The 19,111-nt window shown below is 39.6% G+C and overlaps 1 protein-coding gene and 1 long non-coding RNA gene across 2 annotated transcripts in view; one reads left to right on the top strand and one right to left on the bottom strand.

Annotated features, from left to right (window-relative positions):
• Window positions 1-19,111, bottom strand: part of NCKAP5 (NCK associated protein 5) — a 944,753-nt gene that overhangs the window by 249,531 nt on the left and 676,111 nt on the right. The window lies entirely within an intron of this gene.
• LOC104654395 lies at window positions 2,180-18,704 on the top strand. The gene is made up of 2 exons (XR_746824.2): window positions 2,180-2,282; window positions 17,086-18,704. It is a non-coding gene; the product is annotated as an uncharacterized LOC104654395 (long non-coding RNA).

Here is a 19,111-nt window from a genome sequence, read left to right as displayed (position 1 = left end):
TTAGCTGTGTGATCTCAGGTGTGACGCTTAACCTCTCAGTGACTTGGTACCCTCATATGTTGGCTAGAGACAAGAGGAACAATAATGTGGTTTTATGAAGAATAAAGAAGAGGTGAAAAGTGATAGAATATGCCTGCTACCTAGTTAGCTCTCAATACGTGTTAGCTGTCATCTTAATTTTTGTTTACACTTATAAATCAATTTTTTCCATAAGGCTGGTTCTAAGCATTATAGATGTAAATGATCACTTTGGGAGGTGGACACTGACAAAGAGTATCGGCTGGGTTCTGTGGCTTTGCTTCCCACCAAAATGCCTCTTGCACATTATGCAAGACAGTACCTTGCATAATAAACATTTCAATATTTGAATAAACAAGCTTTCGGATTTTAATATATCTATGTTTGGAAATATCCACAAAGAACAGGGCTCATGTTGACTGCATGGAGAAAACCCTGTCAAAGTTTTCCATTCTCTCTATCCTCTATTAGCATACTTATCCTCTTCTTCAATCTATAAATAAATTTGAAAAATAATGGAATTCAGATTTATTTATGAAAATGAATCTGCTTCTTCGTTTAGCCCAATGGGCTCAGTTGGTGATATTTCCCAAGGGGTCCTTTCAAGATTCTTAAAGTAAACATATAGTTAAAACTCGCACCAGTTTAATACACCTTGAAAAATAAGCATAAGAGCCTTAATTGCCTTTTTCTTGGCATACATCAATTTCTACACATAAAAATGCAGTACTGAATAACAGCAGTAAGCCAAATTTCTTTCAAATAGCACATCTGTGTGAATACTAGCTGTCCATTATGTTTCTTAAAATCTAGGAGGCTAAATCATATGTGTGAAAAGAAACTTCATAATAAAATTTAAAAAGCCTAATTCTTGTGCAAAGAAAAAAGGCACAGACATGTTTCTTTTTAAATTAATACAAAACCTTCCCACACACTCCAAAACAGTAACAAGTTTATGTTAATATAATTCATTCTGTAGTCTTTTATGACAAAAATTTTAGGAAAAAAATGTAATGAAGTGTAAAATACAAGCAAGATGGGAGAGGAAATTTGGGGAAATTTTAACTGGTCTATTTTTTAAGTAGAAATTGACAATTCCTGAGATAGCCCTGTTTTCTCTTTGGCCCCTTTCACAAATAGTCTCATGGACTAATACTACCTTTAAAATACAACTGCAATATAGACTCTCTGAAACCTACATGCTGGGGTTAGGGCCAGGAGAACTGTGTTTTAAAACTGAGAACACAATGGGATCTTGTACCACAGCAACAAGAAAGGATTTCTGAATTCTATGACCACTGAAGGTCCTCAGCACTTTAAGACCTGTGCATTTCACCACCCAATAATTTCATTTCAATAAAAAGGAGATCGTTTTGTAAATCTGATGGGTCACTAAGAAGTGAATGCTGCTCAAGGCCACCAGATTAAAAGCCTATCAGGAAGAAGATACGTGTATTTTGTGGCTTCATCCTTCATCATACATCACACTGCTATATGATGACATCCCAGAAAGATCATAGCTCCTATCCTAAGTGTCCCGAAAGGCAATCTAAGATATTGCCAGAACTCAGCCAGCCAGCCATCAAGTAAAGCTATGGTCAAAAATTAAAAAAAAAAAAAAAGGCCTACTGTATACCTTCTATTTCAGCAATTAGGCCTCTAGGTATTCACCTAAGGAAATAATCTAAATGTTTATTTAAAATGTGCACAAATAGAAGGGTGCTTGCTGCTGCACCAGACATGTGATGAACCTAAGACTGGATAGACCATCTGACGGATCTGCTAGACTCGTGGCTAAGGGCATCCAGTGTCTCCTTCCTGAGTTTATACCATGGGGAAGGAAGTCTGAATGGTGAGCGGTGGCATACTGTGCAGACGAGAAGATGAGAGGCAGTCCTGTGTGCTGCACAGCCTGACCTAGTGTGATTCCTATGGAGACAGGAGCAGGAGGCTAAAGGGGATGAGGCTATTTCCAAACATGATTTGGGAACTGCTGTTCTAGTCACCAGAATCCTACTGTGGGGCGCAGGAGGGAAAGGCGTGTTCCCATCATTTTCTTGGACAGGAATCAGGGTGATGGCAAAGCAACAGGGGCTACATCCTGGGAACAAGGCATTGCAGAACTCTCAGGATGAGCAGCTGTGGAATATTGGGAACACAGAATACAGCCCAATGGGTGGGGCATCAGAATCCCTGGGGGGGGGGGGGGTTGCCCCGAGTAGTGGTCACAAAGAGGGGCCTTCACTAAGCTGCTTTCAATCCGGGTTTGTGTGTGAGAGCGTGTCAGTCACAAATGGAAGAAGATGTTTTTATGACTGTATGTACGAATGTCCTGGGAACTTCTGAAATAACTGGGGGGAAGTTTCTTGTGGGGAAGAGTCAGCAGAGCCCCTGTGTCTGTTGGGAGTGGGGGAAGATGGAAAAGAGTCAGCCACATTCAGTTTCTTAATGTGATCTAATCTGACCCCAGAGGCAGATGGCTTAGGGAGACTTGGGGATAATATTTATAATACAGTAAATTTGGAAACTGATAAAACAGCCAACACTAGAGGGCTGGTTAAGTGAATTATCACACATCCAAACAATGTGAGGCGGGGCTGTGACTCAAAGAATAAATGTGTATACTTCCTGTGTATTTCACAGCCTCACTACACTCATTCTCACTGTTACCCCCAGGGAACCCTTAGACCTCAGTGAGCAGAGGCAATGCTCAGAGAAATCGACTGCCAAAGACAAGACAGAAATATTCATGTTTGCAGAGCCTGCCCTCTTTTTTTTATCAGCAAGCAAAGATGAGAAATACTACTGCGAAAGGCAAACGGGGATAGGCAGGGGACCCGCTATATTGTGCTTTGGGTTAAGAACTTCCCCAGGCATAGGCTGACCGTAGAATTTATGATCAAACGTGACAGAGGGTGTTAGCCGGATGAGTAACTGGGACTTAGAGTACCTTACTTTGCATGGGGCTGGTTGATCCTAGGCCACTGTTACAAACGGATCACTACGTAACCATTAAACTGACAGCGTAAAAACACACATCATAAAGTGGGAAGGTTCCACTGTGACATTATTAAAAATCACATTACAAAAAAGGCTTGTACTATAGGACCCCATTAAAATAGGAAGAGGCATAGAGAAGAATGACTGGAAGTCTAGACACCAAAAAGTATGACTATTTCTGAATTAACTGTATGAAAGGTTATTTGAATTCTGTGGTTTTCCATCTTTCTATTAATGGACATTTATTGCTTGTAAAATTAAAGTTTACATTAAAATGTGAAAGAAAGTTAGTTGACTTAGGACCAAAAGGACAGTTTATATGTGGCACTAGCTGCTTAATTTTGAAATTCAATTTCTAGACCACATTTGGAATCACCACTATGGTTTTACTATGGACTCAAATGATTATTTTCTCAAGGGTATGATCTGTATCTTATTTCATCTCTTTACTTTTTTGGAGGGGTTAGAACAACCCAGTTTGTAGCCATGATGTAGGTTAGCATGTGGCCGCCTTCCTGGTTAAATCAAATTGAAATATTCTCCTTTAAGTCTTGATTCTCTAATGCAAAATTTATGGAAGTGCAAGGGTGGAGTAGACCCAATAATTATGACAACTAACATTTACGGAATGGTTTCTATGTACCTGTGTGCCAGGCACTGTTGTAGACTCTTTGTGTGCTTTATTTAATTCTCACAATAATCATATGGCAAAGGAACTCTTAACATCCCTTGTTTACAGATAAGACAGCTAAGCAGAAAGATGTGTAGTGACTTGTCCAAGGTAACTGAAAATATGTAATCTACTCTTGATCTGCCAGGGCTTTGATGAGACTAGCAAGCCACTCTTGAGTTTGGCAGGAAAATGACTTATAACACTTTTCAGTGCTTCATTAAGATTTTAGAAAATGACTTTTAAAAACTTTAATGTATACTTTTGATAACTCATTTATAAGATCCATACACTTGGCTGCTCATTATAATTTACACCATGTTCTGATGTTATACAGAAGAGGGCATTAAAATGATAGTCCATAGCCCTTATTTAACTGCCAGGACTGGTAATTTTCATTTTGTCCTTTAACCTATTGGGTCAGTTTGCTCATTTGTTATAAAAACTTGAGAACATTTTAGTAAAGACATCTTTTTCTGCTTTGAAATTCATAATAGTTGATTATGATTAGTATCTACAGTTGCTAACTTGAAGAATAAACATAAACTAGGCATATACAGGGAAAATGTTATTTCACATTTGACTTTATTGGCTACAGAGATGGGCAAACAGCCCTACAGGTGCACCTTTGTCCACCTGTGGGGCTTAAACGTCCAGCTTCCATGAGCTCTTTATTGAGGCCATCAGAAACACAGGCCTTTGACTCTGATTCCTTTTAATGTGTCTTTGGGCTCCAAACCATAAGACTTCTCTCCAATCACTCTGTCGCTTAACTCTAAATCCCACTTATACCATTTCATAAATTTAGTTTCTCTAGGGATCCTCCTCCTCCTCTGCAGGATGACCAATTTAAATCACCCTTAAATCATCACATTAAACACTAGCTATCACTGGCCACAAGGGAGCCGAGAAGTATATTATACCAAGTCTTAAAATGCTGTCCATGCCTTTTTAATTTTACCATAAAATCAGAGATAGCTATTTTATCATGAAGGATTTAATAAGTTTACCTTTTAAACTAATGGACTATAATGGGCTCCTTAAATTTTGCATGTAAAAACCCATGGGTTGGGAAACTTTCAATTTCTCCTTAATAACTCATCACTATAAATCAGATTCCTTTAATATACTATGCATCAACATTGCAGTGAGCTCAGAAGGATCTGGTACCATTTTCTTCCTGACGTGTCAGCCACAAGGAAAGGCTGGTTTATTTCTGAAAGGTAGTACTCAAAGCAATTTCATTTTATTTCCCTCTACAGAAGATATCAGATATTTAAGCACTCCCATAAAAGATCTCCCCTTAGGTATTTCAGAATGGCCTGTTCCTTGAGGATTTCCTTGGTTTCTTTCTTGCTAGAGAAGAAATTAAAAGAAATAGATCTTAGGGTTTGTCATGGTACATTCAGTATATATTTTGTAATACTGCTTTTTTTTTTGATAGCCAGTAGTTAAATACTAACAGAACACATTTATTGGATCATTTCTCCTCCAATTAAAATATAACACTAATCATTATAATGATGATGACATTATAACATCCATAATGATGATGACAATGCATTATAAAATAACAACGATAACTTGGTCCTTCTCCAAAGCTTTGCATTTCTCTAGATTTCTAAAACAAGAACAAAAAAGATAGTAAAGCACAAGTGATTCAAAGGACAGTATAATGTAGATAACAATGCTTTCTGAAGATCCCAAGTTTAGAAATAGCCATGAAAAGAAATTCCAAGTTTAGAAATAGCCATGAAAAGAAATTGCTTCCTGAATAACATAGTAAATCACAATCTGATGCCTAAAGGCTTTTGATAGTGAAAGGTCTGCACATTGCCAAATATCGGAATGAAAGCTTCATGTTTACAAATATCTGGTATCAAACAAAACAAGAATATTCCCAATTCATCTGGACTTGCCACCATGGTAAGTCACAAATTATCTGGGTTAACTTCTTAAACAAATGATGAATTTATTGTTTCATTTCATGGGCCTACAAACCATAGTCAAAGAGGGAAACAGCAATTGTCCAACTTCTTTTCCATCAACCTAACTAATATGGCAATTCATATAGCAAAGTGGATTTGCAGTGACAAGAGAGGAAGCCAATTCACGTGTATGGGTGGAGTGGTGATACAGTCTTCTTGGTCTGGGGGATGGAGAAGGGAAAGAAAAATGCACTTTCAGGTAGAGCACTTCCAGGATGGTGTTTATTTCAGCTAAAAATTCATCAATTACCCTGCCACAAAGAATACCAAGATTACAACACAGCATATAATCAAAGAAGGTGCAGGTGCAGAGGCCCTGGCAGAGACTGTGTTTGTCCACCTTGCTTTGAATGTGTGTTCTACACAGCAGCACATGTAGCTTGCTGGAGTCTGCACCTGGAGAGAAGGGTGGGTGGGAACCACTGCTGACAGAGAGTCATTCACTGAACACGCAAACTGGCTAAAGGAAATTAATGTTAACACCAATCACAGGATTAAATACACAACATTTGATGCAAAATCAATAGGGGGATGATGGTATGGCTTCTGAAAACAGGTGGAGTTCACCTTAAAGAAATCAGATCAGCAACGACAGACAAGAAGAAAGGAAGAGAAAAAGGGCAGAAGAAAGAGAAGGAAAGAAAAAGATAAGGAAAAAAAGAAAAAAATGAGAAGGAATAAAGAAAACATGATCTCTAGAAGATGAAATCTATACTTCTACAGGACAATGCATCAACTCTAGGGAAATTTAGGGCTTATATGAAATATAGAAATTTGTCTCAAAGTCACTGGAAGATGCTGAGTCTATTTTTCACACAGCTCCAGAATGAGCAGTAAGTATCTGCAAAGTTATGAAGAGAGGCCAAGTCTTGCTTGTGTCTACCTTAGTCATCAAAGGGCAGAAAAGGGACCTCTGTGGCCTGGATGCTGTTGCTTGTTGGAATGTGCATTGCTGGAGCCAATTTCAAAATCCAAGTAGCAAGTTCATGGTTCCTTGGCTACTGCCTGCACACCTACATTGCCCACCTGAGTGGACCACCAGGACCCACCGTATTCCCCTCTCCTCCTTGCCATCTGGGCTTTCCATTTTTTTTCTTTTAAATTAAGTTCCTATGCTATTTCATGGCAGGAAGTTTTGTGTGATGTATCTATGCCAGCTCTAAAGTCAGACAGGTCACAACTCAGTTTCACCATTTCAACTGGATACTTATGTGACCAGGGGCAGGTTACTGGTCCTCTCTGAGATCCTGGGTAGGAATAACAACACATACCGCAGAGGAGGAGCTGATTGCTCATTTTGCTTTCACACGCTAGAAACGTTCACAATTATTCTCCATCCTACACCATGTGTTGAGTACTATCAGTGGGTTACATCATCATGTAAAAAGTTAGGCACGGAAAAAAGGACCCCCTTTTGTTGACGGATTTTACCAAAAAAAAAAAAAAAAAAAAAAAAAGTGGGAGACAAAGGGAAAGGAGATGGCCAAGAATTAAGAAAGTTCCTGTAAGAAAATTCAACACTTGCCTGGGAGTGCTGTGTGTTGACTTTCCACAGCATGAGGCCTGGTTCTAGGGTCTGTATGTCATGTTCCATTGAGAGCTCACAGATATATATATATATCTATGGAAGAACTTATATATATAAGTTAACATATATATGTTAACATATATATAAACATATATAAACATTATATATATATGGAAGAACTAGGCTGTCCTTTGAGGGCTGGGTCCTTCTGTTCATTAGCTCAGAATGCACCTCTCTATTCTCCTTATTTAAAACTGTATTAAACTGACAACTTGATTGAGATCCTGATTTTCCTTGTGGCATTTAGGCCTTAATGTATGGCACTACAGTTAAATATCATCAACTCCCAGCCCACTAGTGTGAAATCCAAGAATCAAAGTCCATCATTAGCAGGAAAGACATTGATTGAACCATACACATTCCCAGAGAAGATCTTCTCATCCTTAAACCCTTCCTTGGGTTTTCTCATCCTCTCACAAAGCTTTATCTGCCATTCCTAGGTTGATGAATTCTCAAAGTAAACCCCACAGGAACCGCATGTACCAAATTGAACCCTTTATCTCTCTCTCCAATCTCCTCTGTTGTGGAGGAGCCAGAAACTAGGGCATAATCCTCCTTCTCCAAGGCATGGAGACCTCCTTCTCACCCAACACTCCCACCTGAAGCAGACCCTCAATCCTATAGATTCTCCCTTTTTAACATTCCTCAAACATGTGTCCCACTGCAACTAATTATAACTTCTTTCTTTATTGTAAACTGGCTTCTCAGATTCCAGGATAGCTTAACATAGCATCCCCATAACAAATACTTATTGAATTGTCTACTAGGTACTAGAAATATGCAGGTGGATAAGTAAAGAACCATTGCAATGCCACAAGGACAGTGAGTATATGATGCTATTGGGCATGCACAGGAGGGATGTTTAACCTAGTCATGGATAGCTCAGAGAAGGCCTCCTTGAGGAAGTGGCAATCATCTTGCCTTTGAAGGCAGAGTGTAGGTGTGTTAGTCAGCTATAGCATCAACTGATGTTTCCTGAGCCAACACCAATTATGGGAAAGAGTACCTTGACTTACTAGGAACCTCTTTACCTACCCCACAATCACTGATCCTGTGATTTGGTTGGAGCTGACTCCAACATGGCACCTCTACTCCTCCCGCTTTCCAGGAAAGTAATACAGGTTTGGCCATTCAGTGCATTCCAACCCCATGGCCTCAGTGACTGTTTCAGAGATGAGCCCATGACTCTATTAGAGCCAATATCAGGACTTTTGCTGGTAGGTGCTTAGTTTCCCTGGACATGACTGAGAGCCCAAGATGTAGGTCTAGAAATGCCGGCCACTATTTTGCCACCCTGTACTGAGAGTATGCCTGAGAACAGAGCAGAGAGATGGACAGAGAAAGACACCTGATTCTGATGACACCATGTGGGTTCACGAACACAGCTATGCAGGGAGCTACTTCTGAACAAATACACTGCCAGAACCAGTGTGAGTTAAGTTTTCTGCCATTTTTAACTAAGAAAGTTCTTACTAACGCACTAAGGAGGAAAAGAGTATTCTAGGAGGAGGGAATCACACATGCAAAAGCCCGGAGACCAAGAAACTTTGACCCATTCTATGTACAAAGTTCTATGAGACCAGAGAGTAGGAGAGAAGAGTCACTTGGAGAAGAAGCTAGAGGAGTTAAGAGCCAGCCTTTTCCAATAGAGTGTTGTTCTGCCAGAGTCAATGTCATAAAATGCAAATGCGATCATGCAATTCCTCTCCCCTGCTTAAAATACTTTAATGAGACCCCAAAGATTTTAGGATGAAGTTCAAACCCATTAGCTTGGCACCCAAGACTTTTGATGACCTGGTTGTTCCTTCTCTCTCTGGACTCATCTCCCACATCTCTCCCATGGCAACCCGTGCTCCAGCTAAACTAAACTACTTGCAGTTTTCCAAACAGGGCACGCTATTTCAAGCCTTTGTGCCTTCATATTGCAATACATTATAGAATTTAATCCTCACAAGGGCCCCCATGAAGTGCATATTATTACCCTGATTTTCCCAGACGTATAGAGAAGTTGAGGAGCCTCAAAAATCATACAGCCAGCAAGACAAGAGATCTAGGATTTGAACACATATGTCTGACACCAAAGCTCTCCTTCTTTCTTTTCTACTCCCGCTCATCCCAGTTCTTTTAGCTTCTGGTCATGGATCTTTATGTTGCACAGCCTGGTCTTTTAATGGAATCAATAAAATTTCAGAATTTCAGGAGTGGGGGCTGGAGGGATGCACAGTGTTCAATTTAAAGCTACTTTGCTACTAAAATCAACACAACTGCATCTTCTTCTTCCAGTCTGCATTTTTTTTTAAGCATCTCCTTCATGCCAGGCACTATGTGGAAGGATGGTGCTACAGAGGTAAACTAATCCAGCTACAGTCCTTGCCTTCACGGGCTTTCAGTAAGGTAATGTACTCTTCACACTTAATTCTCCTGCGAAGGCTTCCTGGATACACTTGAGAATGAATGCCAATTTGCTTATACAGACATATGGAACTCCATCACTGCTGTTGCTGAGAAAATATCACCAGCTACATTATTTTCAACTGCTGCCCATGAGTTATATCAGAGATTAATTGATCAGCTAAATGGGAAAATGCAGAGAATAGACCAGGAATAAATCGATGAAGGAAAAAGTGTGCTGTGTCTTCTAAACCTGGGATCAATTGTGTTACAGCTCACTCAGAGAGGTACTAGATTGCAAAACAGCCTGCTTGCAAGGGGTCATGGATAGGGCAAATCACCGGCTTAACGACATATGAAATTTTCATTCTCTTATTTATAACCAATTTCTCACTAAAGTGAACAACATTTCTTAATGGTACTAATTCTGCAGAAGAACAAACTAGAAATGTTTTCTTTTCTTCTAATTGGGACAAAACTGATCATCACCTAATAGGCTCTTTACAGAGAATAGAAGGAACTAAACTCAAAAGAATGCTCAGCACAAATTGGACACCAAGGATTAAATGAAAATAAAAGGACAGTTTTGTTTCATTTTTAGCTCAGATCTTTAAAGGTGCTGCTAGAAATATCTAATACTTGTTTTTATAACTCTTATTTAGTAGAATAAACTAATTATTATTAAAAATTGTAATAAAAATGAGAAAGGATTGTCAAGAAGTGAAAAATTAAAAGGGAAATTTCCAATGTTGAAAAAGCACCTTTTATGAACATAAAAATATATCAGTCTGCCCTCCCCTTACCATATCTGGATGGGGTCTGACACATTAAAAACTGGATGTTAGCCCAGTTAGCCTGAATGAGAAGTGATTCAGGAACCACCAGACATAAACCAAATGGCTGGCCCAAAACCAGTGGGTGAAAGATGCTTGCTGTCCAGCAGGGTCTGCAGAGCCAAGTGGTCACAGTGCCCAGAGGAGCCCCCTTGGGCAGGCGACCCCAACAAACGTCAGCTGCTACTCCTGGGGCTTTTACAGTCCTGAAAATGCTATGCTACACAAGAGACATCCTGTGAGTGAAAAAAAGCCATTATTCCATCCAGGAAAAAGATGATTTTTTTTCCATAACTGCAGTGGCCATCAAAAAATGGATTCATTTTTCTTGTGCTGTACTCTAGGCCCATAAAATAGTTTCAGGATCTCAAAAAGACGATGTTGTAGATGGAAGTTTTGTTGCAATAAGCCAGCCAGAAGTGAGAAGGACTTTAAAAGATTGAATTTTTAAAATGGTCTAAACCCAAAGGTTAAGAAAATATAAAATATTACAGATAGGTTACTCCTTTTGTGCTGTGTGAGTTAATCACGTTTATTCAATGAGTCCCACTTTAAATGCAGCATGTCAAATCCTAAAATATTGTTCTTAATTCTTTTTTTTTTTTTTTTTTTTTTGAGACGGAGTCTCGCTCTGCCGCCCAGGCTGGAGTGCAGTGGCCGGCTCTCAGCTCACTGCAAGCTCCGCCTCCCGGGTTGACGCCATTCTCCTGTCTCAGCCTCCCGAGTAGCTGGGACTACAGGCGCCTGCCTCGTCGCCCGGCTAGTTTTTTGTATTTTTTAGTAGAGACGGGGTTTCACCGTATTAGCCAGGATGGTCTCGATCTCCTGACCTCGTGATCCGCCCGTCTCGGCCTCCCAAAGTGCTGGGATTACAGGCTTGAGCCACCGCGCCCGGCCTGTTCTTAATTCTTTTAAAATTACATGACATTTTCTCTTATCAACATAGACCAATAAAATACAAACAGGCATAATTGGTGCAAGACAACCCTTAACAGCTAGTCCAGGTTAATCCGTGGGCATGGATTAGATTATGAAAGGTTTAAATAACCAATCTCAAAGTCTTGCATATACATCAGGGATTTCATTTGACTAGGTTAGTGATTATTTGAGTGTTAACCAGAGTGACTTGAGAGGCTATAAAACCCATATGCCATATCACGTTCAATTACATGAGACCGGGGGAGGTCTTTCTTGAACTGAAGAATTAACATGAAAAAAATACTAAGGAATATTTTCATTATAGATTTAAGACTGTTAAGTAGATTGGGACGGATTTTTTTTTTTTTTTTTTTTTTTTTTAAGCTAAGGGTGAAAAACTAGAGATTTAGTGAAAATAAGTTAGGGCAAAATGGCACCTTGTGATTTAGAATTATATGTTTTGCATCTCACATCCCTAGAGAGGCTGGCTGTGTCTTAGAAAGAGCAGTGATTTGCTTCTTTTGGGGGCAGTGGTCCTCAACCTTTTTGGCACCAAGGACCAGTTTCGTGAAGATAATTTTTCCATGGACTTGGTTGGGGGGTGGGGAATGGTTTCGGGATGAAACCGTTCCACCTTGGATCATCAGGTATTAGATTCTCATAAGGAGTGCACAACCTAGATCCCTCACGTGTGAAGTTCACAATAGGGTTTGCACTCCTATAAGAATCTAATGCTGGCCAGGCGCAGTGGCTCACACCTGTAATCCCAGCACTTTGGGAGGCTAAGGCGGGCAGATCACGAGGTCAGGAGATCGAGACCATCCTGGCTAACACGGTGAAACCCTATCTCTACTAAAAACACACACACACACAAAAAAAAAAAAAAAAAAAAAATTAGCCAGGTGTGGTCACAGGCACCTATAGTCCCAGCTAGTCGGGAGGCTGAGGCAGAAGAATGGCATGAACCCGGGAGATGGAGCTTGCAGTGAGCCAAGATTGCACCACTGCACCCCAGCCTGGGGGACAGAGCGAGACTCTGTCGCCAAAAAACAAACAAACAAACAAACAAACAAACAAAAAAATCTAATGCTGCCACTGATCTGACAGGAGGCAGAGCTCAGGCAATAATGCTCTCTCACCCACCAGCCCACTGCTCACCTCCTACTGTGTGGCCTGGTTCCTAACAGGCCACAGACAGGTAACAGGTCTGTGGCCCTGTTTTGGGGGACAGTTAATCCTAAAGTTCATCTTTAATAGTCAAGAAAGTAACTTTGCCAAGAGTGACAAATCAAGGTAGGGGAGACAAAGTTCTAAAATCAAGATTTCCTGACCACTAGGTGTTATATTTTTTACTAATATTTTCTAAACAATTTTATGGATTTAGGGGACACAAGTGCAGTTGTGTTACACGGATATATTGTGTAGTAGAAGTCTGAACTTTTAGTGTAGCCATCACCTGAAGAGTGCACATTGTATCCATTAAGTAATTTCTCATCCTCTTCCCTCTCCCACTCTCCCACCATTTTGGGTCTTCAGCGATTGCACACACTCTATGTCCATGCGTACACATTATTTAGTTCCTACTTATAAGCGAGAAATTGTGATATTTCACATTCTGTTTCTGTTTCTGAGTTATTTCACTTAAGATAATGGCCTTCAGTTCCATCCACGTTGCTGCAAAAGATATGATTTAATTCCTTTTAATAGCCAACTAGTATTCCATTGTGTGTATATACCACATTTTATCCATTCATCCACTGATGGACACTTAGGGTTGTGAATAGTGCTGATATAAACACATAAGTGCAGGTATCTTTTTATATGATGATTTATTTTCTTTGAGGTAGATACTGAGTAGTGGAATTGCTGAGTCAAATGGTATTCTACTTTCAGTTGTTTGAGAAATGTCCATACCATTTTCCATAGAGGCTATACTGACCTACGTTCCCACAAATAGTGTAAAAGTGCTCTTTTTTCTCTGCATCTCGCCAACATCTGTTTTTGTCTTTGGTTTTTGTCTTTTTAATAATAGTCATCTGATGAATGCAAGATAATATCTCATTGTGGTTTTAATTTGCATTTCTCCAATGATTAGTAATGTTTAGCATTGTTTTTCATTGCTTTTGGCCATCTGTATGTCTTCTTTTGAAAAATATCTATTCACGTACTTTGCCCACTTTTTAATGGGGTTATTTGTGGATTTTTGTTGTTGTTGCTGAGTTCCTTGTAAATTCTGGATATTCGTTCCATGTCGTAGTCACAGTTTGCTAATATTTTATCCCATTCTGCAGGTTGTCTCTTCATTCATTTATTTCCTTTGCTATGGAGAAGCTGTTTAGTTTTATTAAGTTCCGTTTGTCAATTTTTGTTTTTGTTGCTTGTGATTTTGAGGTCTTAATAGAGAATTATTTGACTAGACCCATGTCCAAAAGAGGTTTCCCTAGGTTTTATTCTAGTTATTTTAATAGTTTCAGATATTACATTTAAGGCTTTGATTCATCGTTATTAATTTTTGTATGTGGTGAGAGACAGGGGTCCAATTTCATTCTTCTGCATATGGAAATTCTATTTTCCCAGCACCATTTATCGAAAAGGGTATTCTCAGTGTATGTTTCTGTCAACTTCGTCAAAAATCAGTTGGCTGTAGGCGTGTGGCTTCATTTCTGGGTTCTCTATTCTGTTCCTTTGACCTATGTGTCTATTTTTATAGAAGTACCATGCTGTTTTGGTTACTACTGCCTCAAAGTATAATTTGAGGTCAGGTAATGTGATGTCTAACTTTGCTCTTTTTGCCTAGAGTTGCTTTGGCTATTCAGGTTCTTTTGGTTCCATATTACTTTTAGGACTTTTTTTCCCAATTCTGTGAAAAATGACATTGGTATTTTGATAGGGATTACACTGAATATACAGATTGCTTTAGGCAGTATAGTCATTTTAACAATATTAAGTCTTCTGATGCATGTGCATGGAATATTTTTCCACTTGTTTGTGTCATCTACAATTTCCTTTATTACTGTTGTGTAGTTTTCCTCATAGAGGTCTTTCATCTCTTTGGTTAAACATATTCCCAGGGTTCTTTTGTTTGTTTGTTTGTTTTTGCAGTTAACTTAAATGGGATTGACTTGTGGATTTAGTTCTCAGCTTGTTATTGGTGTATAAAAATGCCACTGATTTTTGTATTTTGATTTTGTATCCTAAAACTTTACTAAATTTATTTATTAAATCTAAGAGTTTTTGGAGACATCTTTAAGGTTTTCTAGGCATAAGATCATATCATTAGTGAACAGAGATAATGGGCTTTAATACTAAGAAGTTAGGCAAAGGGGTTTACCAAGATAAGTTCTCCTTCTATACCTTCTACTATTTCTCATGGAAAAGTGGCAGAGCCATATTTTCATGAACTTTCTTGTATGTTGACTCATAATTGTTTTTCACTTTCACATGTATAAAATATATCTGTTTCTTCAGTAAAAGCTAAATTTCTTATCCTTCCCTGACGCTTCTCTGAATCTTTTCTATAGCGCTTTGTGCATGGTTTTTTGTGTTTTTTTTGAGATGCAGTCTCACTCTGTTGCCCAGGCTGGAGTGCAGTGGTGCGATCTCCACTCACTACAAGCTCTGCTGTCTCCTGGGTTAATGCTATTCTCCTGCCTCAGCCTCCCTAGAAGCTGGGACTACAGGTGCCCGCCACCACGCCCGGCTAATTTTTTTGTATTTTCAGTAGAGATGGGGTTTCACGTGTTCGCCAGGATGGTCTCGATCTCCTGACCTCGTGATCCGCCCGCCTCAGCCTCCCAAAGTGCTGGGATTACAGGCGTGAGCCACCGCGCCCGGCCTGTGCATGGTTTTTGAATACAGTAGGAAATAGCACAGGGTAGTTAGTGTTTAAGAGGTCAGACTGCTTGGGAATCAATTTCAGCTTTACCACTTGTTAGCTGACTGACCTTGAATAAGGTAGTTAACTCCTCTGTGCCTCAGTATCTCCATCTGTAAGATGGTTATAATAATACAATTATAAGGTTATAGGCAGAACGAAATGAATTATTACTGAAGCTCTTAGAACAACATCTGGCACATGGTAAGCTTTACGCATGACAAATTAAGATAAAATGCTTGCTGAGCGACCAAATGTTTCTTTGCACCTACACTAATTAATATTACTCATTAATTGATGAGGCTTCCCTAACCAAGACATGGTTTGTGTCTTTGCTAAACTGTGAAAAACTCTCTCTCTTCTTTGAGATACGCGGAAAGATAAATAATAGCTATGACACATATACCTATCTTGTAAGGTGCTTTGTAATTATTTATTACTTGCTGAAAAACTCAAGTGGGCAAGGAGAAGAACAAGGCAGTCATGTTAACATCTAAACCTCATTAAAGTTTCATCTTCTTTTAAAGTCCAGGAAGACAAATGAGCTACCAGAGGAATTTCCTTTCCTCTGTAAGGCTTATACAGGAATTTGAACATAACTATTAAAGTAAATTAAATGGGATTTAGTAAATGGCCAAATAACACTGTGGTGGGAGCCAAGGGAGCAGACAGAAGCAAACTATCAAGTTTGGGTATGAATTTCAAAGTCTAAGATGAAGTTATACGTAGTCTAACTTCAAGACTCATGTGTGGTAGCTCACGTCTATAATCCCAGCACTTTGGGAGACCAAGGGAGGAGAATAGCTAGAGGCCAGGAGTTCAAGATTAGCCTGGGAAATATCATTAGACCCCTTCTCTACCAAACCAAAACAAAACAAAATTAGTTGGGCATAATGGTGTGCAGCTGTAAACCCAATTTGATGATATCTGGAGCAAACAGTGGAGCCCCCATGCAGAGCACTCTCCCTTTCTACCACGTGAGGACACAACAAGCAAGACGGGAGAACTCTGCAGACCAGAGGCAAGCTCTCCCCTAACACAGAATCTGCCAGTACATTGAGTTTGGATTTCGCAGCCTCCACAACTATGAGAAAAGAATGTTTATTGTTTACACCACCTAGTCTATGGTATTTTATTATGTAAGCCCAAAATAAGACAGAGGCAATGAAAACACACACACACACACACACACACACACACACACACACACACAAAACACTTGCTCTAACCTATGAGTGTTTGATACAGAATATTCTCAAAATTCACAATTAAACTAGAGAATTTCTGGCTCTTTATGCAGATGTGATTGGCTTTGCTTGATCTGTGTTACCTGAGTTAACAAACAAAAGGTTAAAAAAAAACCCTAAAAATATATTGTTAATATTATTCATATTTCAGAATCTGAAAAGTATTTTGGGAGTACAATTTAAGAAAATGAAATATAAAATATTATGCTTCTCAGGAGAACTGTTTTAAAAGTTGCATCAAAGGGAAGCTATGTGCAGAGGAATAAAGCCACAGCTGCCTTCTTCATCTATGTGAGAACAGTTCTTTAGGGTCTAGGAACAAGCACAGTAAAGCTCTGTGGAACTTTGCCTCATGATCATTAACAGATGTGCTCTCTACCGTACCGGGGTAAATCAAACTCAGAATGATTTGCATCATTTCTTTACTTCTCTCAGTTTTGTCTTCTCTTCTGCTCCATGTCCTTTTCCTATTATTGGTCACTGTGCTGGCTTTGTGACATGTCAACTTGGCTATGATAAACTACATTTTCTCTGAATTCCCTTTGTGGTATATTTCAGATTAGGGTGAGCCACAAGAAAAATTCTTGGAAGAGTGGTGGGCGTCAAACAGCAGCTGTGGTGTAGCTCACACATGTTGTTGCTGATCTGCTGGTTTTTAAACGTGTGAGCTGACCTGTCTGAGAGCATCCCTTATGAACTTCAAGCCCCAGCATGAGATCCAGTGATAATAGCCTTGCAAAGACTACTGCATCAGCCTCCACAATGGTATCAGCCAGCTCCCTGTGACAAATCCTGTACTGGTTCTGCTTCCCTGGTTGAAATTTGAATAGAGTCACTCTATTGACCAGGACGACCCTGTTGCAGTAACTAGTTATCTCCAGTCACCTGGCTGGTAGATTCCTCCATATCTACGGGGAAGGACTAAAGGGCCCCCAAGAGGCTACAGTGATGGTGTGATCATTAATTTTATGTGTCAACTTGAGTAGCCTGAAGGATACCCAGAAAGCTGGCAAAACATTATTTGGGAGGGTATCTATGAAGATGTTTCCAGAAGAGATTAGTATCAAAAACTGTAGACAGAGTAAAGAAGATCTGCCCTCTCCAGTGTGGGTAGGCATCATTCAATCACTTGATGGTGCAGAAAAGGTAAAAAGGTGGAAGAAGGGCAAATTCTCCCTCTTTTTGAACTAAGACATCCATCTTCTGCAGAAAGGCATAGGAGCTCCTGGCTCTCAAGCCTTCAGACTATGGAACCAGTGGCCTCCCAGCTCTCAGGACTTTGGACTTCATCTGAATGACACCCCTGGCTTTCCTGGTTTTCCAGCTGCAGATGGCAGATCATGAGACTTCTCGGCCTCCGTAATCATGTGAGCTAATTCCCATATTAAACCTCCTCTCTGCCTCTCTGTATATCCTACAGTTTCTGTTTCTCTGAAGAATCCTGACTATACCAACAACTTGGAAATTTGGAAGTAACAGGTAATAACAATGATGCTGGGGACAGAAACATGACAGGTACACAGCATGTACTAAATGTAGGTTCCCAGTACTACAGACTCATTTTTTCTTACCAACCACCCTATACAATAGGTACTCTTATTTTATTTTCCTCTGTACTCTACTCTGAGGCACACATAGGTGAAATAACTTGCTGGTAAGCAGAAAGTCAAAATTTAAACTCATGCATTCTGGCTCCAGAATCTGTGCTCTTCAATACTATTCCACCACTCCAAATCAACCTAAATGTAATGGTTTCCATCCTCTGGCTACCCGGCCTTTCAGACATTTTTCACAACAGAAAAGCAGTGTGCTAGCCTGTGACAGTGCAGTCAGGAAACTTCAGTTCTAGTCCTGGTTTCACCACTGACTGGCTGTTGTTAAAGCAAACTGAATATGGCCTGAGAAGGACCCCATACTTCTGTATTTGAGTGATTGTGGATGAACTGTAACCTAGCTTAACAGGCAGACTAATAGGCCTAATAATAGGCTAACAGACTAATAGGCCAAGCTCTAACCAAGCCAGCCATCTGTTCCTCACTTTCAATTTCTGTACGTCATTTCCCTTTTTTTTCCTTCTACCACGTGGTTGTGCTGGAGTCTCTGTGAATCTGCCGTGACACTAGGGTCTGCCTAATTATCGAATCATTCATTGTTCAATTAAACACCTTTAAATTTAATTTGGGTGAAGTTTTTATTTTATCACTGTATAGCATTGGGCAGGTCACGCTAACTTCCTTATTTGTGAAATGATCTCGGTGCCCTCTTCCAGCTATAAAAGTTCACAATTCTATGGTGTGAAAGTTCTGATTATAATGTTAAAAGATCTTTGGAAAAAAGCTGCTCTATACAATAAAATTAGGTAATAAAACCTACAACTGTATATTTGACTTCCTTGCATTTATTTTTCAGCCTCTTCCTACCTCAAAAATTATTCTGTAGCTCCCTAGGTAATTATAACAGTGATTTGAACCCTTTCCAATTGTGAGAGCCCTATTAATCACACACATGCAAAGAGTTGTGAAATTCCATAGAAGAAAAATACAAAACTGTAAGTTGAGAAAAAATATGATAGAAGGACATGTTG

This window comes from Rhinopithecus roxellana, chromosome 14 (assembly GCF_007565055.1).
Source record: "Rhinopithecus roxellana isolate Shanxi Qingling chromosome 14, ASM756505v1, whole genome shotgun sequence".
Classification (NCBI taxonomy): Eukaryota; Metazoa; Chordata; class Mammalia; order Primates; family Cercopithecidae; genus Rhinopithecus; species Rhinopithecus roxellana.
This window is presented reverse-complemented; position numbering and strand designations above follow the sequence as displayed.